This window comes from Ascaphus truei, chromosome 1 (genome assembly GCF_040206685.1).
Source record: "Ascaphus truei isolate aAscTru1 chromosome 1, aAscTru1.hap1, whole genome shotgun sequence".
NCBI classification, from domain to species: domain Eukaryota; kingdom Metazoa; phylum Chordata; class Amphibia; order Anura; family Ascaphidae; genus Ascaphus; species Ascaphus truei.
The window spans coordinates 37,273,018-37,296,890 of NC_134483.1; the positions used below are offsets into that span (position 1 = coordinate 37,273,018).

The window sequence follows — 23,873 nt, forward strand, 5'->3', positions numbered from 1 at the left end:
TCCTGGAAGTTCTCAGTCAGAACACTGACACTTTTTATAGCTATCCACCAGCTGTGAAATTAAGAACAGCTAGGAAGTATGTGCGGCCTTTTTTGGGGGGTGTTCAAAAACTTAGTGTATGTTCATTTTATCAGTACATTCTCTTTTTTTTTATAGCATTATTATTTGATATTATCTATAAACTGACAGGTTAATGTGGAATTCACACGTGTATGAAACGTCAAATATTGCATCTGACAGAGGCATTAATGCAATACCAGACTGGAACATCCACTCTGTTATCTGTTTCAACAATAGGAACATTCTCTATACTTTATAATAGCATTACAATGTAAAACCCGCATTATTCTTGCTGCAGTTTGCAAAGTAAGAATATGGGGGGCTGGGAAACTAAGGTTTTAATTACGCTGCATAACACCGCTTTGTACGCTGCTTTGCTTTGTTATGCCCAGTGTCTTGCTACCGGGTAATACTAAGACACAGCTCTTCAATACAGTAAATGCATCATTCTCTCACTCTAGCATTTTTACACCAATCAATATTAGCCCTAAAGCAGTTATTGATTAATTAAAGAATGTGCTTTGTAAAAGATAGACAGGCATTAGCAGTGTGCATATGTAGTTAAATGAATTAATAATAGTTTTTTTTTATATAACCAGACATGGGAAGCCGGTGGGAATATTCGTGCCATTTGATGAATAATACAAAAAATGAAAAAGATCACACGGCACTTCACCGGGCCTAGGAAAATAGCAACTTTATTATATAGCAACAAATATCAATGATTCGGTCTTTTATGTCTTTTATGTTGACAAAGGTCTGTTAGTGGGACGGAAACATTGATACAAACTTCCATCATTTCCATTTCTGACCACAAAGTCATTGAAGGTATTATAAATAAAGGTTCTTATAAGGAGAATAACAATCTCTCTCCGTTTTGTGACATTATTTTTAGAACAACAATTTATGGGGCTTATGCACAAAGCAGTGATAAGTGCTTTTAAGTGAGATACATGCTTTTTGACGCAATTTATGGCACAATTTTTTTAGCAATGACTGTGTTTTGATGATGAAAAGCCCCTTAACCGCGATACTTCAGTGTTATCACTGCTTTGTGAATCGCATTATTGAGAAATAAAGGCATTTATCTCACTTAAAAACACGTATCACTGCTTTGTGCATAACCCCCTATGTCTGATCTAAATGTACGTCATAGAAATTCTATTTAGACTATCCGCTCAATAATTGTTTTGACATTATAGAGGTTAGACTTGTTCAGAAACAACATTTTAAAGACCTTTTGCTTGATTTGAACATGCTATATCCGGTGCTGGCTTCATCTAGATATAAACATTAATTCATATAAACATTATGCCATGAAGATAAATAATTGTTATGATTGCATATATAAAGCAGCCCTAAACCTCCGTTTGCCTCCTGTGTGGCAGCTTCTGAAATGTTGATGTATTTCTCTAGCTAATGTTTGTTTAAATACATTTTGTGATTAACAAAGTATCTTCTATTCAGTGAGTCCTAAGAATATGTTCTGATGGGCTCACTTTCTGTGCAGTTATTTACAGTATATACATTAAAGGTTCAGTCTCTGTTAAGTGAAAGTGAGCTGATAGGCAGCAGGAGCGGTATGATGATTAAAGACACTGACCCTGTCAGCAACGACAGAGATTCTGGAGCAGAGGAACCTGGTTTAATTCCCAGGGTCAGCTCATTGCGACCTTGGGCAAGTCACTTTATCTTCCTGTGAAAACATATTTTGTAAGCTCATCTGGGTAGGGACTGTGTCTGCACTGTACTGTCATTGTAAAGCACTTTGTGTCCCATAGGGAGAAATTATATATGAAATAAAATGGATGTTATGTTTTTATGTTGTAGAGGTACGCCTCTATAAATTAGGCACAGATTGCCCCTAAAAAAAATCTTATATAAATAGTTTTCAATCCCCTTTACCAATGTCACTGAGTCTTATAGTCTTATAGCCCATATTTAATATGCTACGAAGTTGCTATCCTATGCTGTAGAAGATTTTCTCATTCATTTAAAGCTTAGTAGTCTGAGCTGATCCTCATGTTTTGCCTTTTTTTTAATTTTTTTACTTCTTTCCCTTTCCAGCGCTGTTTTTTTTTTTTTTTTTTTAAATCTGATGCTCCATTCAGGAGATAAAAGCGTTTAAAATATTAGGAGGTTAAAATAGAGCATCGTCAGCGTTCAGCTAAGTCTGCCATGATAACCGTAGTAACGTCACAAGCTACAGATGAAGAAAATTATCATTTTAAACACACCAAAAAAAATAACATTTTAGGAGCTCGGGAGGCAATATATATATATATATATACTAACATTATATAAGTTAAATTCAAATAGGCGTCTGTGGGGAATTGCTGCTTTAGACACAGCTGATCTTTTCTCCATAGTCAGTCCACACCCCTGGTCCCTAACGACTAACAGGGTTATCCACCAGGCAAAAATTACACACAAAATAACTTTGGGCTTATTGGTAGTTTTTCTAATGTCAAAACCGGCACAAACAACTACAAATATTTCAGAAACCAGGGGTTCTCGGGAGGTCAGGGTCCACGCAATCCGGTCTGGGAGAGCACCTGGTCCAGGTGAGGTGAAAACAAAAACGAGAAGATTTCGGGCAGAAATGGGCAAAACCGAGGGTGTGAAATCCGAACCAAAGCCCAAAACAATATTGTACGGCCAAGTGCTCATCTGTACACATTTCTCACCATATATTTTTTTTCAATATTTCAAGTTTCACAGTAATATTAATTTAGTTTCCTAATAGGTTTTTTTTTTCTAAATATATTTATCTTAAGCATTTTGTATACTTCATTATTCTATTTTTGGATTCTCCTGCTAAGTTTTGGTGAGGAGACTGGGGAAGATGGCTGCTTTAATACATGTCTCAAATAGGCAAAGAGGGCTATTCCAGCAGTAGCTTCGAGAAGTCCATATCAGTGCAGAAAGAGACCTTTTCCTTCGGATATGCCGCCCGCCGTGTTCTAAGAGCCTTTATGATGTGTACAAACGATGCGAGAAAGCTTTTTTAGTTGCCATTTCATTCCAGGTATGCAAATCTCTTCGATATGGTCAAAATCTCTCTATCTTACCCTTATAAGGTAGATTCCTTCTCTTGTTTAGCCCCTGTCCCCTCTCCCCTATGAGGTAGCAGCCCCCATGGCATTTCATGCACAGGATGAGGTATACGACATTGCTGGAGGAACAGGTGAACCTTGCTCAGATTTTTGTACTCCAGATTCCTGTGTGGTATTTGTATTGTGTCTGCTGTGTGGAGCATTGCACAGGTTTTGCACCTTGCGTCCTGGCATGGTCGTCCCGCATTCTGTTGAATACTTTACTTCTCACCATAATAGTTTTGAGATTATGAGGTTGTCTGTATGATAAGGGTGTTTCAGGGAAGACCTGTTGCAGTCTTGTATCTTCCTGGAGAATGGGATGTAGTTCCCTGGCGATCTTGCATAGGGCTTCTAGGTATGGGTTATATGTGACCACCAAAGGTACCCTGTCGCTGGTCTCTTTCTGTCTTTATTCAAGGAAATCACTTCTTGGTGTTCTGGTGGCTTTGTGGGTTTGCTGGTCTACAATTCTGTGGTTATATCCACAGTTTATGAAATCCGATCTCAAGACTGTAATCCGCTGTAATCCGCTGTAATCCGCTGTAATCCGCTGTGTCGGAGCATATCCGGTTGTATCGTATGGCTTGACTGTAGATTGTTGCATGCTTAGTGTGTGTCAGGTGAAAGCTGTTGTCACTCCAATAGCTGGCTGTGTCTATAGGTATACAGAAGTCTGTAGTTGGTTGTTCTTTATAGTAATGGTGGGTCTAGGAAATATACTTCATCCGGGGAATGGGTGAGTTTGAGGTTGATGGTCAGATGGAACGTATTGAAGTTCTCATGAACTGTATGAGGTCCTGTTCACCAGACGTCCAAATCAGGAGTATGTTATCGATGCACCGAAGGTATGTAAGGGGTTTGAAGTGACAGGTGGAAAGAAAGTCACTTTCCGGTTTTGCGCAGAACAGATTGGCATACTATGGTGCCATCCGAGTGCCCATAGTGGTCCTGGTTGTCTGGAGGTATGTGTCATTTCCAAATGTGAAGTAGTTATGGGTTAGAATAAATTCGATGCATTTAGTCACTGTCTCTGTGATTGGCTCCTGCGGTCCCAGAAAGTATCTGCAGACTGAAATCCCATCTTTGTGGGGGATATTTGTATAAAGTAGTTCTACATCCATAGTTGCTAGTAGTGTTCCTGTTGGGAGGGGGTCAACGGCATTAAGTTTGTTTAGCAGGTCGGTGGTGTCCTGCATATAGCTGGTGTGTTCCTGACAAGTGGTTTTAGAATACCTTCCACCCAGCCAGAAATATTCGCAGTCAGTTTGCCAGATCCAGAGACTATAGGGCACCCAGAGTTACTCTCTTTGTGAATTTTAGGGAGCATGTAGAATGTGTCAGGTTTTGGGTTAGCTGGTATCAGGTCCCAAATTTTTTCTATTGTGTGTATCAGGAGGGTTTTAATGATCATGTTGAGTTCTCTCATGTATTTTTTGTTGGATCCTCCTGCAGTTTGGTGTAATAATTTGCATCGAGAGTTGTCTGTGCGCTTCACGCAGGTAGTCTGTGGTGTTCATTATGACCACAGCTCCTCCCTTGTCCGCAGGTTTGATTGTTATGTTGTGGATGGCCTTTAGCGATTCTATGGCTCTCCTCTGGATCAGTGTCAGATCTCTGCCCACTCACCCTGAGGAAGGTCCCGTTTTGGAGGATCGAAACGTTGGGTTTCGTGATGTATTATATTTTTCATTAATACATTTATTTTTGGTTGATCCATTACTGAGTGCTGCCTCCTGATTTCCTGACTGTGGACTGACTGTAGAATGGTATCGTATGGCTATAAGGGATTCTGGGAAATGACATGCAAATGAGCACTCAGTGCCACCTTTTGTCTCAAGCTCGTATTACACCATAACCTTAATAATTGTGGTGAATACCTAGTCTAGTCTCAAACCTGCTTAGCCATTACGACCATCCTCACACTGATGATACCCATCAAGGTTGAAACATGTCTGTGAGTGGGTTTAATGGCTTTGCATCTCATCCCAGCCTCTGTCTAAAAGCTGTGTTTAAAACAGCATGCATTGGCTTGAGGATTTGCTTGTGTAATACGAGCTTGAGACAAAAGGTGGCACTGAGTGCTCATTTGCATGTCATTTCCCAGAATCCCTTGCTGCAGTGGAAGCGCTGTATGCTGGGCGATAATGGGGAAAGACAGGGTTGCAGACCTCTCTAAGACATGCAAATGAACATACAGTAATATTTACAGTTGTTTTATGTTAACTGTGGAGGGTTTTTGTCACTTTTTTTACCCACCATAACCTTAATAAATGTGGTGAATACCTAGTCTAGTCTCAAACCTGCTTAGCCATTACGACCATACTCACACTGATGATACCCATCAAGGTTGAAACATGTCTGTGAGTGGGTTTAATGGCTTTGCATCTCATCCCAGCCTCTGAACAAAACAAAGAAAATAACCCCTCCAAAAGCGCTAACCTACACTAAACTAAGTGCTAACAATATTGTGCTAAAACAATGATAAGTGCTCGTGCAACATCAAATTAATATCAAAGTGACTTACACAATGCTGTGAGAAAAAAGCAGCTAGGTGACAATAATGACAGGTATTTCCAAACCTGATATACACAGTGAACAAACAAATATAAAGTCCCCAGCGCTAAAGTCCAAGATACCGTGATCTTTAAGGCAGTCTCTAGTCTTTAAGGAGGTAGTTGGGCTCTGATATAGATGCTCCAGATGGGATGATGTCCTTGATGTAAATGGATACACCGTCTGAAATAACAGATAAACAGACACACCTGATTGCGCAGTGTGTTACAGCAATCAGAGCCCTATCTGAGATGTGAAAGAATCCTACTGACATAATGAACGCCAATATATTCAGTGGAGAGGATCTGTGCTTGCTCCCCTTCTAATCCGCTCCTCACACGAACCCCACGTGGAGACAGCTTACTGGAGACAGCTTACAGGATACACCCTCTATCCTCAATGGCGTCGGGGATGCGTCCGTTACGACACTTTGGTTGCAGTAAGACCATGTGCTGTTAGCCAGACAGATACATCAAACTGCTTACTGCAACCAAAGTGTCGTAACGGACGCATCCCCGACGCCATTGAGGATAGAGGGTGTATCCTGTAAGCTGTCTCCAGTAAGCTGTCTCCACGTGGGGTTCGTGTGAGGAGCGGATTAGAAGGGGAGCAAGCACAGTTCCTCTCCACTGAATATATTGGCGTTCATTATGTGAGTAGGATTCTTTCACATCTCAGATAGGGCTCTGATTGCTGTAACACACTGCGCAATCAGGTGTGTCTGTTTATCTGTTATTTCAGACGGTGTATCCATTTACATCAAGAACATCATCCCATCTGGAGCATCTATATCAGAGCCCAACTACCTCCTTAAAGACTAGAGACTGCCTTAAAGATCACGGTATCTTGGACTTTAGCGCTGGGGACTTTATATTTGTTTGTTCATCCCAGCCTCTGTCTAAAAGGAAGGAATAGGAAAGTGAAGGAATAGGATCGTTAGGACAGGAACATGGATGGGAACTAATGCCAGACTAGCTGGCTGGATGGCAAGTACAGTGAAAAAGAAAGAGACCTAGATCAAAATGCTCGTATCTATGCATTCATTTAGACCTTTGGGTGAGAGAGTATCCAAGGAGTATATCCAAAAGGACTCCCGGATACATGTTTTAAACCTATCACTTCCTAGTTTTGATGGAGGGATGGTCTCTATACCATGATCTTTAGTCCACTGGGATCTTTAGAGTGGACCTGTGAAAATGTCTAGGTACACTGTGCACCAGAACTCCCTTCAAAATCCCTCTGTGATGTTCCAGGAATCTGATGAACAGTGACCTCTTGGTCAGCCCAACATATACATATACAATCTCCAGACCTGTGGTATGGCCATGGGCACGAGATTCGCCCCAAGCTATGCAAACCTCTTTATGGGGTATTGGGAGACCAAATACATCTGGTCCAATGCACGGCTGGTGGCGGGTCTCGTGTTCTATGGCCGCTTTATTGATGACATACTTATCATTTGGGATGGAGATGGGGGGGACCTCGAGCAAATTTTGGTTGGATTTAACTGTAATGAACTAGGCCTCAGATTCACCCATCAGGTTAGCCCTTCAGGTGTGGTGTTTCTTGATCTGGAGTTGTCTGTTGATGTGGATTGCAATATTCACACTCAAGTACATTTCAAAGAAGTAGCAGTAAACAGCTATCTCCACGCGACGAGCAGTCATTATCCCAAGTGGATACAAAATATTCCCCTGAGTCAGTTCAATAGACTAAGGAGGAACTGCTCATCGAACCACACCTTTGAACTACAATCAAATAGACTCAAAGACAACTTCGGTAACAAAGGATATTATGTCTCTGTTGTGCAGGAGGCATTTGATAGAGTAAGAGCCATTGATAGGCAAGTTTTGTTGGCAAAATCAAACACCAAACAACTCTTACAAGGCAAATCCACACACTACTGATTTTAGTGGGGGTGCAAAATTTATTACGAAATATAGTGGTTATGCCAGTAAGATTAAAACTATTATGAATCGCCATTGGAAGGTTCTGCTCTCTGACCCGCATCTTAAATGTCAACTTTCTCCTACAGTACCCATAGTGTTTCGCAAAGCTCTCAATATTAAAAATATACTGGCACCAAGTAGACTTGGAGATAACACACGGGATACTGTAGAGGGTCAGTCTTTGTCTGGCAACTCTAGGTGTAGGAGATCTAGGTGCACAATCTGTAAAACAAATGCAAAAAACAACCAAGAACATAGGTAACAAAATGTAATATATACTAACAACATTAAAATATATAGAGTTTGCACTCACAATCTATTTCCTAGATGCATAGCTGGGGGTCCACGGGGTGTCAGTCTCTGACTTCAGCTTGTGTCTCCCGCTGCCACGCCCCTACAAGGATGAGTGTGACGGGAGTCGTCCAGGCAAAAGGGGCAACACATGGCCAAACAACCATAGCCCAAGACCATCACGTTATCGACTGAGCCTCGCCCCCCCACACCCATCACCTACCCCAGCCGACCAGCTTGGTGAGCAGGGGGGCCGGACCAGTCTCCACCGATCGTAGCGTGGACTCCAACAAATGAGGGAGGGTGGGAGCGCTCTTAGCGGGGAAAGCCCTGGGAGGCTGCAGGCGGGCCCACTTCCAGACTGAGGACGAGAGGGGGAAGCGCCAGTAGGAGATAAGGTTGCACGCATGCTCTGGCAACGGTTGCGAGCTGCCACCGCTGCCTCCCCGCCCCCCCGCACCTACCTCCCACCCCGAGCGGGCAACCAAGGGGACCAGGGGCAGGGGGGAGCGCCAGCTAATCGAGAACACCCAGTTCCTCTGCCCTCTCCCTCCCTGGCACAGGCCACCTCCCCGTGCCTATCTTCCCGCCCAAGCAGGCCAGACCTGCAACCTGGTAGTGTACCGGGGAGGTGAAGGCCCCATGCGCCAACAAAACCAGAGTACTTACCCACTTTCGAGGGGAGAGGAGGCAATTTCACTACAGCCGGGAGCAGAATGGGTTCTGCAGGCTGAAGCACGCCAGGACAGAGTGCCGGGAAGGTAGGATGGGAGGAAGGTAGAACAGGGGAAGGTAGGATGGGGGGTGGACAGTCAGACGGACGACACACGAGTGACACGACACTAGTACAGAGACAAACACAGAGACGACAGAGCATACAGTGATACAGTCAGACAGATAGAAAGTACAGATAACAGTATTTACTTGTGAGTGTGTATTTGAATAAGCAGCTACACAGCCGGGAACATTCAAACACGTTTCTTGCGCCTTTGCAGTTGCTTATGTAGATAATGTCCCCCCCCCCCTTTGGGAGATTATGGTTATGCGACTGCTCGGTGTAGTGCTGGTTACCTGCGTGGTACAGGAGAGATGAGTTTCCTGCGATGGTGTGGGGGTACAGGGCAGAACTTTAGGGATCCCTCTGGTTATGTTCTTCTCTGTGTCAGTGCCTCCAGACATAGGGGGCTTCAGCATGACTGAAGGTGGTCCCTGCTATGACGATCCTTACTCTCATTTACCTCCCTCCATATAGACTGCAGCGGAGAAAGAAGTACAAATGAGGATGTTCTTTATAGCAGCAGCCACTACTGATGTTATTGCAGCGAATGCTTCAATTGGATAGGGTGGATCCCTGGTTTCTGGATGGTACTGACCTGCGGGTAATGATGAGGCCTGGCTGGATTAGATTAGTGCCTCAGACCAAGGGGGGCTGGGCACATGTCTCACTCCCGGCCAGGAGGAGACACTGCAAGCTCCTACGCCATGCAGGGGTAGGCTGTAACCAAATCCAAACACTAACTCAAGGTCTTACCCCTAAGGGGCTGAACTTCAAGCTATAATTTAGGCACTTCCTTCCTGCAGCTCAAAGAGGCAGGGCCCAGTATCTGTACCACCATTGGCTATTACAGATCCCTGTGTCATCTCCACTAACATCACTCAGGAATTCAGCATGAGGAGGGGAAACCCCATAGGATAGCCCGTCACCATCTACATCATTAGAAATTACATGCCAGGGGTAGTTAGAGAGCTAGCTGGACCAGCCACCGCTATACTTACATTAGCTACTAGTCCGTCCCACTCCCCACCCATGAGGAAGGCCCTGATTGGATCTCCTCGCCTCAATTTATTTATTATTTTTTTCATACCCAGCATTTTTTTTTTCTGACAGCCCAGGTGGCTGGGCCCCCTGACTGAGAAGGGCTCGGGACGCTAACCACGGCAGTCCCACCCTGTTAGCACCCCTACCTGCGATATGCTCAGCCCTCTGTTATTTTAATTCCTTCACCCTTGTGATGATATCACAGACTTTTGTTTTGAACCCATTCTGTCTGTTCAGGTATGTGGGTGTGTGGTGATGTGTGTGTGGCTTTGTGTGTGTGTGTGTCGGGTGTTGTACAGCAATTTGATTTTATATATATACATATATCTATATATATATATATACTGTATATATGCGCATGTGTATGGAGAAAGAGGTTGAACGCATTGCTATATTTGTTAATTTTAATAGAATTCAATTTCTATTTTGTTGAATTCTCTAGTCTGAATACTTTCAATTTAAATAAATGGTTGGTGCATGTTTCTCTGTTTCTCTTGCATTTCTTATTCGCATGTCATTTTGTATATGCACCCACTGCGGACTTCATTTTCTAATGATAAGATCATAATTCAGCCTCGGTTATTTAGAGATTTTCATTTCTTGGTTGATCTGGAGTTTTTTTTCCGGTCAGTGTTACACTGAGGATCCTGTTAAAGAATGTCTGTTTAAATTCTTTTCACGTGAGTAGCAGAGCCAAATGCAATTTCATCTGCTAAAGTCAATTTGCAATAGAGTTCCAAAAAAGAGCCCATGAAATTGCAAGCAAATAAGGTTTCCCTTCACTTTTAACAAGTTTGCACTGCCAAACCCGTCACCGGAAGAGCTGACCCTTTTGCTCCAGCCGGCCGCCTTTATTGTCTATTCCAGCAGGTACAATTGGCTGGTAATCAGAAGTGTTTATACTTTTTCAGGCTGACTTGCTTTTCACTAGCCCTGCTCAACTACAGATTCCTGGGGTCTGTTCATTATAAGAATATTGGTGCAACCCAGTCATGACATTCTTCTGTCAACTGTCAATATTACTTCTGCCACTCTTCATGACACAGAAAATATGTGATCTCACCAATTAGGCGAGATCTCGGTTTAAGCTCTGCCTTCTTTTTATGGCTGGTGGATATGAAACAACACAGTGAATGGAAATGCAGTGATTTTTTGGAGGGCTGCCGATGCCAACTGGTTTCTGTTAGACATGTGTAACGGACTTTCTGACCTGGCTGACCCACCCAATCTCACATTGTGGTCTAACCAGCCCCCATTACATGGTCGTGTCTGGTGGTGCACCTGTTGGCAACAGGACTCCTGAGTCTTCCGCATGATGTTGTGTGGGGAATGCCAACCCAGACAGGTAGCTGAGGTAGTGTGCTAGAGTCCTACCTACATACAGTGCAGCGCCTCCACCTCATCAGGATCTCTGCGTCCGCAAGGAGATGGTTCTGATGAGGAACTCCTTCTTGGTGGTGCCTTCTGCTGGAGAGTAACTTCAGTCTCACACAGTGGGTTGTCTTGAAACAGGGCATCTTTAGTGTAGTTGGTATGGGCACGCTTCCCCTCACAGCTAGCAGCTTAGCCGATCATGCTCTGTGCTTTCCCTTCCAAAGGTCCGCCCTCCCAATGCAGTTGGATCACCTCTCCCGTCAGGGAGATCACCACCTGTGCCAGGTCCCTGGACACAGTGTCGGCCCGGCCAGCCTTGCTGCTGCTGGCCCTTGAGTTAGAACTGTGTCACTAGTTAACTCACTAGTGGACACCTTGGCCTTCTGCTCTGAACTCAGCCTTGTAGAACACTCTTGACACACTAACTTTGGGCAGTGCTGTGCCTTATATACCTCAGGAACAGGCACATCTCTGATGTCACTAACGGTGGACTCAGAGCATGTTACCACTCCCTTTGAATACATATGACACCTCACCAGGGTGTGAGGGCAAACCTCCATGATTGATGCTGGCAACTTACCAGGCTTACTGCCAGCATGAGAGAAAACTGTATGCCATTTTACAGCATGGCTACACATGGAATAGTGGGAGTCAAAGAAGTGGCATTTATAATCATAGAGGTATATAATAAAAGGTACATGTATCTGTTGAATGCTATATAAAAGGTTATACTAGCACTATGCTTAGAGGTAAATTCTATATAGCCGGAAGTAGTAATTTGGGCGGTTTTTGGACTAAAACCCCCATTGAAGTTTAAGAAGATTTCTGGCTTAAAATGCATCAAACAGCTGCTTAGGACTATATAGAATTCTCAACTTCGTCTTTTAGAGTAAACATCTTTTTAATGTAACCCAGTATATATGCACATGCATAAAAATGCTAATGTAACGGGTATTCCCCCCCCCCTCACCCAATCGCATATAGGGTGTGTGTGCGGGGAACCTAATGTTACCTGGTGTGGTGCGTTATACCTGTCAGGCTCACAGGAGGCCTGAGCCTCCGCTAGTGAGAGCCTGGGGTGAATCTCTGGAACATTCTCATCGGTCAGCGCCTCCACCTATGTAGGATTCTATGGGAATGTAGAATGGGCCTAGCATAGGAACCCACCCAGAAACCACATACACCAGGGTTATAGCTAAAAGGTTTACTGAACGAGCAAATAACACAATAACATCACATCATATTGTACAGCAACACAATCATACTATCACAGTGCAACATCATAAGTATGCACAACGATATATATGCCACCCTCTGCCACTAGCTGGCAGCTATAACCTTGCCCCTAACTGGGCTATAACCTCCTTACACAGTATCCCCAAAGTCCTTGTACTCAAAGTCCCAAGTGTCCCACAACCCCACTCACGTGTGGAACAGCGCTGCCCACTAAGATGAAGTGTATAGGTGGTGCACTTGGTGACTTGGATAATACCTGCCCGGTGCTCCTGCTACCGGGTGCGCAGATGACCTTTGCTTGGAATCCCTTGCTCCAGGAGATGATCAAGGATGCCTCAGCCTCAACGGTGGGTGGCTCCCGTATGGAGTGATCCACCTTTATAATGTCTCTTATCTCTGCTAACGCAGAGGATGTTATACCTTCACAGCAATTTCCAGGATAGTCACGGTTCCTGGCTGGACCCTCACTTGTCTAGGTTCTACAGGAGCCTGTCCCTAGTCTAAGGGGAGTCCCTGTAGTAACCACAAGCTGAGGTGAGTGGGGCCTAGCTGGGGCTAAGGGGAGACTTCTGGCCTAGTGCAGGAGGCTATTTTCCTCCCTGCACAAACACACCCTCCCCTCTCTGTGTCCCAGCTCCTAACTGACAATCCCTGTCTTCACACAACATTGTTGCAACTTTGCAGCATGAGCATCTGTCAGCCTTATTGGCTGACTGGCTGCCTGTGACCAGGGTGAAAGTGCAGTCCCCAGAAGCTGCTGGGAATTGTAGTCCTGGGTGGCTCTCTTTAACATTGGGGCCTCGTGCGTGCTGTGTAATGACCGCCGCTGCTGCTAACTACGCATGTGCGAACTGGGGGATGTCCCTGACTATGGAGCGTCTCTTCTCACTCCCTGTAATGGCTGCCATATTGCATCTGAGGCTATACTGCACGCGCGTGAACTTCCGCGTATGCGCAAACGCACACAAGATGGCGGTGCCATGTAGCTGATGTCGCCGGGAGCCCCCGGTGACGCGATCACCCCTGCAACTGCCCTCACGCTGTCGCAGGTGAGAGCGAGAGAACCGAATGTCTGGGGAGCCAGAGGGGACCTGGCTACACTAATATTACTTTTCGTTTATGATGTGTTTATTACGTTGTTCATTTCCTTATTTCAGTTATAGAGGGGGAAAAACTGGGACCTAAAAATTAGAACAGTGAGACAAATTATCTTTATTACTGTCATTCTATTAGTGAATTGGACAGTTACTGTACATACAGAGGGGTCTGGTTATACTTAAGACTGAATACAGCTTATAGAAGTCCCCGTCTCAAGTTAATGTGCTCTTACAAAATACTGTACACCTTTTGTGTGGCTAAGGCAGGGGTGGGCAACTCCAGTTCTCAAGGGCCAACAACAGTTCATGTTTTAAGGATATCCTTGCTTCAGCACGGGTGACTCAATCAGTGGCTCAGTCAACGACAGTACTGTGCAGGTGACTCTACAGCACAGGGGGCTCAATTTGTGGTTCCGTCTTTGAGCCACTGAGTCACTGATTGAGCCACCTGTGCTGAAGCAGGGATATCCTTAAAACCTGAGCTATTGAGGCATGGCGTTGCCCACCCTGGGCTAAGTTCACCCTATGTTTTGGATATTTAAAGTATCTTGGGTTAGAAAAGCAAACCCCACCAAAGTTACAGAAGAACTGTGTTGTGATATACTTAGAAAATGAAGCAGTCACGGCCTAGGGGAAATAATTTTATTTTCAGGGAAAATTAAATAGTAACAAGGCCTTTTAAACAGTGTGTGTTAACAAGGCTAAATTATCACCAGTAATAAATAGCAACTTGCATTTCCCCATGATAAACAGTTTTATTTTTTTTAATTATTCAGTCAGCGAAGTATTGATTTAATAAAACAATCTGTTCTAGTCATAGGTTTGCACTCTGCGTCTAATTATTTTTCGTGTTTACTCATCTCACTCCACTGAAGAAAAAAAAAAGAATGAACTTTTATTTTTTTTTCCTTCAAATGTGTTTACAGTAGAGTTGATGCAGTTCATTATGTCAAGTTGTAAAGATGGCCTTGTTTGGATGTGTAACTCTTTCAATCCAGAGACTCCAACGATGCTTTTCAAGGCTGAAACAAGACAGCAATAGATACACAGCACATAAACACCACATCGAGTTAGTCATTATTATGCCACTCCTGTTTAAAAACTCATGTTTACTTTGAAAACCAATTCAAATATGTATTTGACCTATCCCCCAATGGTCTGCAAAATACAGCAGCTAATGAGCTATTTCCCTGTTTGATACACGTGTTTGCATTAGCTAATGAATTAGTACGGCTGATATGCCGTCCCAATTACTGGTCAAACTAATGCTAATGACCTACTATTTTTTTTTTTCTACCCCGATTACACATTCCCACCCGGATTGCAGCTACTTTGTTAATTTTTTTTTATGACGAAATAAAAATGCATGTTGATATTAAAAATGTTTTCAAAAATAATGCCTAATAGTGAAGTAGACTGTGTGATAGCGTTCTACCTGAGGTTGTACCATATGAACAGGTGCGCCGACGAGTATTCTAAAACTTGCCTTGGAAAATGTGGGTCTATCACCAACAAGACCCAGGTACATGCTGCAACATTTCAGTGACATTTCTGCAGAAAGACTAATGGCCCATCGGTTATCCGACGGGCCATTAGTCTCTCTGCAGAAATGTCACCGAAATGTTGCAGCATGTACCTGGGTCTTGTTGGTGATAGCCCCAGATTTTCCTAGGCAAGTTTTAGAATACTCTTCGGCGCACCTGTAATACTACTACTAGTTTAGGCATTATATGTTAACTTATAATGTGGCTGGTACTATACACCGACCTTCGCCCCTTGAAGATGCCCTTGACGTAAAAAACAAAAGCCACTGAAGTATATATTGTATATTGCAAATGATAAAACTGTTAATATATGATATCTTCCTAGGTGCTCATACATTACTGCATCTCTGGCTCTTTGAATTTTTAATTTGAGGGTATTCATAACAGATAAATGATTGATTTATGTTCAGGAGGGTATTGATTTATTTTCGATTGATCTTCTATTTTCACGCTCCTACTATTCATTTTTGAATGTGTGGTCAAGTAGATAAAATTATTCATGACATCATGTTAACCACAATTAGTAAACAGAAAATGGATTCATTTGTTCAAGCAACTCACACTATTGGCAATTCATAGTGGGAGGAGGCCAAAGTCATTTCTTTTCCTCCTTTGAAGTGTGAAAAACATTTTCAGAGACGCTATGCTATTATTGGGACCAAGCTGTTCTCTTCCTTAGAGGCACGTAGTTATCATACTGTCACTTTAGTTACTGCATGGTATGTATTATTATTACCGGAGATGCTTAAAACTTTCTCTTGTGGCCGGGAACCATGGGAAATGTGCCTTTTTTGCATTGCAAATCAAAGTTTGCAAGGGATTTGCGATGCATTGAGTCAGCGTGCATCGCAATTCTATTCAATATGCTAATTTGCTAAATTATTTAAAATCACAAGTTTACTGGCAAAAAAAAAATCTCTAATGCTAAGTTTGCTTAATGTTGAGACTATTAAAAAAGGGCACATGTCATGTTATCATATTCCATCACATCATATTTCGCTGGAGGGTTACTAGTTTGGTGACATTATTAGCTTTGAAAAATGTTTTGCAGGGAATTCTGGGGGAAAAGTTTGAAAATATTTTGAATTAATTTTGTAGAGTTTTGCACATCTCTAATTATTGCCCATATAAATGACCTCCTACACTCTCCATTGTATTAGTAGTAGATACTGTGCGCTGTAGTGTTGTGTCATTGTATCGCAGTTGACAGTTCGCAAAGTTAGGAATGTGTTATATCTGGGGAGATGATGGCGTAAATGCAAAAGATCAATATTACATCTTAGAGGTAAGATCAGATGAATAGAACTGAAGTCTAAGTGCCGGGGGAGAGCGCTGGGCCTCTTACCTGCTCCAGCATCTCCTCCTGCTCCTCATCTCCGCGATGTCGCAGAGACGAGGAGAAGCAGGAGAGGAGAAGCCAGATAATAGGTCAGAGGCGCCTACAAAGACCCCGTGCTATCTCCCCTGGCAACCAGTTTAACCATTGTGGGGAAGAGTCCGGGACCTCTGTATGTGCTCGGCTCGGTGCAACCGACGGCACTGCCACAAAACTGGTAATTGAACCCTACATCAAATCAAACACGCGCACTACAAAGCCACTCCTCCAGCTCCAAGATTATTTTGCCTCCAAGATACACAGTTGAGTTTTACACGTATTTTTCTTAGATTTCTTACCATTGTAAACCTGAGTATATCATACTGCATCGGTGCTCAACTCAAATCTCAAGCCACACCCAAGAGGTCAGGTTTTCAGGATATTCGTGCTTCAGCACAGGTGACTCAATCAGTCCCCACTTCAGCACAGGTGGTTTAATCGGAGACTCAGCTGAAGACTGAGTGTGGGGTGGCGCGTGCACTCGTGCAAACCGCGATCTGCGGTCTTCAGGAGGAATGCAGGAGAATGCGACGGGGGCGTGACGGGGGTTTTGCAGGGGCGTGGTCATGACCTCACGTGGCTGGTTTGCCCTCATTGGCTGAACCGCTGGTGGGGGCGTGACCAGACCTCCGTTGCAAGTTGTAAAGACAGTTTTCCTGTCTTTGCAAAAACTTGTAATAGAGCGTGGCTGCCGAATACGTGCCAATGTGCGTAGTGGGCCCAGCCTGATTGGGGGGTGCTTGTTTGCACAGAACACGCGGAGGCATGCACTGTAGCACGCACTGGGGACGCAGCCTACGCAGACAGCATGGTAAGTGAAGCCAAGAATAAGGGGGCTAGCCGACGGGATAAAACAAAGTCTCCAGAGATCGATCACCGTCAGTGGATGTAGACTGCACTCCCAAAAGACCCATCTCCCACTAATACAGCTGCTTCTGGGTAAATGTAACATTTGCGTGACCTCAACGCGTTTCGCACGCTGGTGTTAACATATACACGTATATATATAAAATTAAAATTACATGATTGAAACTAATTTTGTCAAAGGAGTTTTGTTGTAAAATATGTTAGCAAATGCCATTGCAAGGTGTATTTTGACCTAGGGATAATATAAATTGCTACATTTTCATTTAGCAGTTCATCTGGCTCCTATATCCTTCAGTTGTACAATCAATAGGCTTTCTTGGGACATTACTATGGTAATGATCTGTAGCTCGAAGTATTAATTAAATGTTATTGCTTTCTATCAATTAAAATAAGAAAGCCAATTGGAAACTTTTTTTTAATACTTTACAGCATTGTCCAAATGGAGAAATCCAAACACTAATGTGAAACAAATGCACAAACTAATTGTATATAGTTATTTAAAGAAGTGACTACAGTAAAGATAAAAATATCCAAGTCCCAGCATGCTTCACAAAGGTTTTCTACACGTATTTCATTTTCAGAAGCCACATACTGTGTGGACAGTTTGATGTTCTGGATTAGAACATGCAAATAAATAAACTAAGGCCTAGATCAGGGGCGGCCAACTCCAGTCCTCAAGGGCCACCAACAGGTCAGGTTTTCAGGATATCCTTGCTTCAGCACAGATGGCTCCATCAGTGGCTCGGTTGAAGATTGAGCCACTTGTGCTGAAGCAGGGACGGATTGAGCCACCTGTGTTGAAGCAGGGATAGCCTTACAACCTGACCTGTTGGTGGCCCTTGAGGGCTGGAGTTGGCCACCCCTGGCCTAGGTTAACAAATCAACTGTGTGCAAATGCATTGGTTATCCCTAAAACCTGGGGCACAGCAATGTCTTTGGGGCCCATTCATCAAGCGCCGGTACGTTTTGCATTAACTCTCATTGACTTAAATATGAGTTAATGCCGAATTGGGGTACACTCATTTACTTGATTAATCTGGGCCTTTTTTGTCCATTTCACAGTACAGTATATACAATAATATCAGCTGTTCTGCAATTTTACTTTGTTCATTTGTGATGGAATTTATACTTGGATTCTCAAGGGGATATGAAGAAAAACAAAAAACAAAGAGGTATAATCTATTACAGGTATATTATACTCAGCACTGATTTGTTGCATCATTTTCAGCATCGCAGGGCGGATCCAGTTTTGAACTGCTGCTTCAATAAATACTGTAGTACTCAAACTACAAGTTATTATAGCAAAAATAGTAATTATGTGAACATGGTAATCATGGTGTGTTACTAATAGGGTCCCCCAGGGATCAGTGATAGAATAATTTTTGTTTCGTAACAGTGCTGATGAAGGTGATAAGAGTAATATCTCAATCTAGGAAAATGGCGATGGTTATTGTGAATATTGTACCAGACAAGATATGGGGATATTACAAAAGCATATTTCCGAACGTCTCGCAAGTGAACCTGCTCAAATACTTTGATTGAGTGGAAGGAATTGGAATGAGTCTATAGAATAAACAGGAAGGAATCACCTTTCAGATCATGAAGGGAATTTGGGAAGCTATCAGTTTGTACTAATTAATATATACAATCATGGTAAACATTCAGTGCTATATTGGGCAGTAAGAGGAATTCTCACTGTGTTTACACAAGACGACTGAACTTCAGTGACATCTTGATTCAGTTAGGAAATTGCACTTTGCCGCCATATTAAAAGGCTCATTAAAAATATATCTTCTCTTAGTAAGAAATGGCATGAACCCAGTAGTTACAATGCAACGTATGCTATGTTCATGGCTAATTAATTTGATGAACTGTTTAGGAATATTTGTTTATTATGCGAAGCGTGTAAAGTGGCTTACCTGTCCAGATGGAAATGGTTCCAAAGATGAGAGCTATGCTATAAATAATAGAGTGTTGTGTACTCCATATTATTCCATGTAAAAGAAAAATCTCCAAGCAGCAAGATGGGGGCAGCACTGGTTCAAAAATACTGCACTGCTTAAAGATATGCAATTTATTTCTGTAGAATATGTTCCCTCTGATAAATACAGTGCTTTTTTTGGCACCAATATTATGTCAGTTTTGAAGACTGTGATAATTATTCCACTTACTGTACAGTATCCTTGGGATATGGCAGATATTAGCAACAACTGTAAAACGTGTAGTTATTTGGGATGTACTGTATAGGGCAGCCATGGAAGCACTTACTAAAGAGAAAATATTTTTTCTTTATATGATTCAATACAGCATTGACCTACTGAAGCCTTCTTCTATTCTGTATGAAATGTCACTTAAATGTCAGAAACTTCTATTTCCTCTGTCACAGTGGTCCTGAAAAACTTCTCAATGTTCCAACTCAAAACGATGCCAGTGGGATGCTTTATTTTGACATATACATTATGTCTATAAAAAGTAATCCTCGGATATTTTTGTCTTCTTATATTGAGAGGTCACGGAGGGTTATGTGAGACTTTTGGGGTGGCAGTTTATTTGCGGCAAAACCCGGGGCACAACGGAACCATAGGAATAAAATCCCCGTGGGATCAGTTTCGATGGGAATCAGCTACTGTATGCCTCAATTGTGCAGTAGAGAAGCCTTAACATATTTTGTGGGTATTACCCTACTATAAATTCCTAACTTGCATTGATTAATATGTCAGAGACATAATATATTTAATATAGTTTGTATTTATAAATGTGAATATAAAGTGAGGAAAACGTGTTTTAAGCCTACTTTAACACCATTTCAAACACAGGGAACTGCTATTGTTACTGTACCTATTTGAACGGTTTCACCTCGTATTAATATTGAACCAGTCATTGTGCCTTCTTTCTGTTCATAATACATTGACATGCAATATTACTGTAACTGTAAAGAAGCATTAGCAATCCAAATGTAGTGGTCAGAGTTACTCTTTGCTTACTGTACATTGTGAAAGATAGCATGCGTTTACATTTCAAAACTCACAGGATCAATTGCATATTCTGAATATCTGAAGAGTACTTTGGGGCCTATTCTAGTAGCTTAGATAACTTTGCTGCCATCTCGAACGATGTGGCATGAACCCACTGAACCGTTTGTCATTTGTGTTATCACGGTATTCAGAAAAATCTGAAACCATTTCTACAAGTCACCAGCCGTGATGTAGGAAAATGCTGATGCGGTTATGTTAAATAGGCTAGCAGAGCTTCGTGCATCTGGGCCATATAATTGCAAGCACATGCTAAACGTGAACAAAGAGAATTCATTTGTCCATTAAGACTGCAAAAGGTTCTCATGTAATATAAACCGTTCCTTACATCATAGTCTCATGTCATCACCAAGCCACGGTAGAGATTGACATAAGGTTTTCAATGGTACTTCTGAATGTAGTATATTCACAGCCCTAAGTTAGAGCCTAAGGCCTCGTCCAGGGTGATTCTGAGCGGGCGCTCGCGCTCGCGCTGGCCGTGATGAAACACATTGTTGCAATGTGTGCGGCAGCGTGAGCGAGCGCCTGCGCATACACGGCGCTTAGCTGCTTGCTAAAGCAAACAAATTTGATTGTGCCGCTCACTGGTGCATCACATGAGCGGTTCCCTCAATGACGCGCCAACATGCCCCCCGACACGCCCCGGCATGCCCCCCGACACGCTCCCCGCGAAACTAGCTAGCCATAAGTCGCCCGGCCCAGCAGAGCGCTTAATGTCACCGCCAGCGCGATCACTCCCTGCCTGGCCGCAGCCTAAAGCAGGGGTGCCCAACTCCAGTCCTCAAGACCCCCTATGTCCCTACCCCCCAACATGTAAGGTTTTAGGGACATCCAAGTGTCAGCACAGGTGGCTCAAGCAGTGGTTCAGCCTTTCACTGAGCCACTGCTTGTGCCACCTGTGCTGACGCTGGGATTTCCTTAAACCCTGAACTGTTGGTGGGGTCTTGAGGACTGGAGTTGACCACCACTGACATAAAACACAATAATATACTTCAAGTGCTAGAGAGCAAAGTACATAGCTGACCTCTCTAGCACAAGGAATTCATTGAGCTCTATGTAACCCCTTTGCGGTCTTAGTAAACTACAACATACGGTATTGATCTTAGTGAGTCTGCAATAATTACAGTACTATAAGCTGTATATTTGTATCCAAAAATGAGTACGGCATTATTTGCACTATTTATGTTTCTTGAAAAACTGCAACTGATTGTTACTAATATTTGTCTTGTATTCATGTAACCAGCAACAGAAAGACTCCATACTGCGTGTGAAGCTTAATGTTCTTACACTGCTTCTCTCTGAACAAAGCCTAAATGCCAAGCGTTTCTTACTAGATTACATAGAGAGTCTTATTTGAGGTCCGCAGCATTGCCACGCGTTGGCACTTTGGTGGAACCAAATTCCTACTCCTTCTTTGCGTTTGCTTCATACACTCACATTTATACAGTACTCACATACTTTTAGTCTCATGCACTTGATCTCTCGTGAATGTATACATCTAATGTACTGTGCTTATGGCTACTTGCATTTTCAGTTGCGGGCTAGAAAACCATGTCTACTTTAATTTGGTGAGCGAACGCCTAAAGCTGCGGCACAACCCCTACAGTGCGGTGCTACAGTTCCATCCTTAATTAAAGGACATCCCCCAAAGTAACATCACCCACAGTATTATCAGATTGCCATGTAAAGAAAAAAGGACGAGAACTAAAATCACTTGGTGAACTACAGGTTTGATCACTGACATTTTACACGCTTATGACAAGGAAGAAAAATCAAACATGTCACCCCACAACAATTTTGCTGAAAATCAAAGCAAATTGCTCAGTATCGGAATAAAAATGTAACATTTCATGGACACGACTTTGATTTGCAGTGGAGCTTTAATGCAAACAGTAAATCACCAAAAAATGAATTCTGCTAGCAAAACAGTATTATGTAACATATTGATACTAGCCGTACACTTGCATTATTTCACCATACACTTTGTTATTCAAAGACAGACACATTTCTCATTTACCTGCTGTATACCACTTCGTTTTGGTGCTTTGACTTTAGAAAAATAGAAACCCACTTAATCCAGCCATGTTCCTTACTGACACAAATACATTCTCTGAGAATCGGTGACCTTTTACTGCAAATACATAGCCCTGCAGGGTTACCTTGTGCCTAACTTAATCATTTTGGAACTCAGTAATGGTTTGTCAGTATCATTTTTGATGGATCTATGCATATCCTTAAATTTGTCTTTATCACGTGGCATTGGGGTAGAAGAAAATCGAGTCCTTGATGAAGTAGTGGGATGCTCAAGAGGAAACATTTGGAGAATAATGTGTGCAGTAAATAAAAATACCACTTGTGAGGCATTTGCGCATCTCAGGAATGAACATTTCCTCTGGCATGTTTTGATTTATACTTCAGCTGCAAATATAATACGGGTATGAATTATAGAACTACATGACTAACAACAACATGATAGGTGGAACTTCTCCTACACGCAGATGTCAGCATAAACTGTAATGGCTCGTGGTGAGTTGGAGACACTAATGACCTGAAATGGAACAACACCGGACACTATTTGAGGTCAGTGCTTTAAAAGGACTATTAAGCCACTTGTATATAACAGCTTTGCAAATGTTAGTGTTGGCATAGAAAGTGCCCCAAGGTAATTTAAATATTGTGCAAACTATTCGTTTTTTCCAAAGTATTAATAGCATACATTTATTTGAGTTGCATTTTTATTTTAAAATGTTATGCTTAGCAACACATATTGCATTTTGTCTGACTCCTGTGACAAAACACAATACAGTATAATAAAATAAATTGAATCAGTTTTCCATTGGGGAGGGAGGGATCTGTTCTAGTATTAATTGTGTTAAATTAAAATTGTTAGCTAAGCATTACCCATTTACGATCACTTAAATTGGAAGGTTTAGAATACACACAACATTGAATTTTACATTTCAGAATGTGATATAAAACTAAATGTATGTGACGGGACAATTATTATGAAAATAATTGAAACCTTGCACCTAATGCTAGTAGTCTATTAATGGAAAAGCCTACAAAGGACTATTTACAAACCTAAGATTAAAGGGCCTACTCCAGTAGCTCTGAATTGTGACAAATCACTTCTAAAGAACACTTTGGAGGACGAATTTGCTTGTTTTCCTAGTCTGGAAACCCTTTTCACATGTTCAAACCATGCGAAAAAAGGCTTTTTTAGAAGCATTTTCGTTCCGGCAGTGCAAATCCAGGCAGAGTGACCAAAATCGCATTAGGAATTAGGAATTGTGATTTCCCTCCAAGCCTGAAATAATAATAATAATGGAGGAGGAGGAGGACTATTTTGATCAGCTTTTAACTGATTGGCCGGCAAAGCCGGCCAATCAGATGTACTGTGTTGACAAACTAGGGCAAAACCCACCCAAACCCTAAAGTAGCTCGCCCCCCCAAAAGTAACTCACTCCCCCCTCACGACTCTTACCTGCGGCGGAGTCTGGCAGCATGGTGCGGTGATCTCCGTCTTTTCCCCTGCAAATTGTAATGTTTCCCCTGCAGGTCCTGAAAAAATGGCCGTG

At 42.6% G+C, this 23,873-nt stretch overlaps 1 protein-coding gene across 1 annotated transcript in view; it reads left to right on the plus strand.

The window, feature by feature from the left end:
* The window catches only part of DCC (DCC netrin 1 receptor), an 837,937-nt gene that overhangs the window by 220,504 nt on the left and 593,560 nt on the right, over positions 1–23,873 (plus strand). The window lies entirely within an intron of this gene.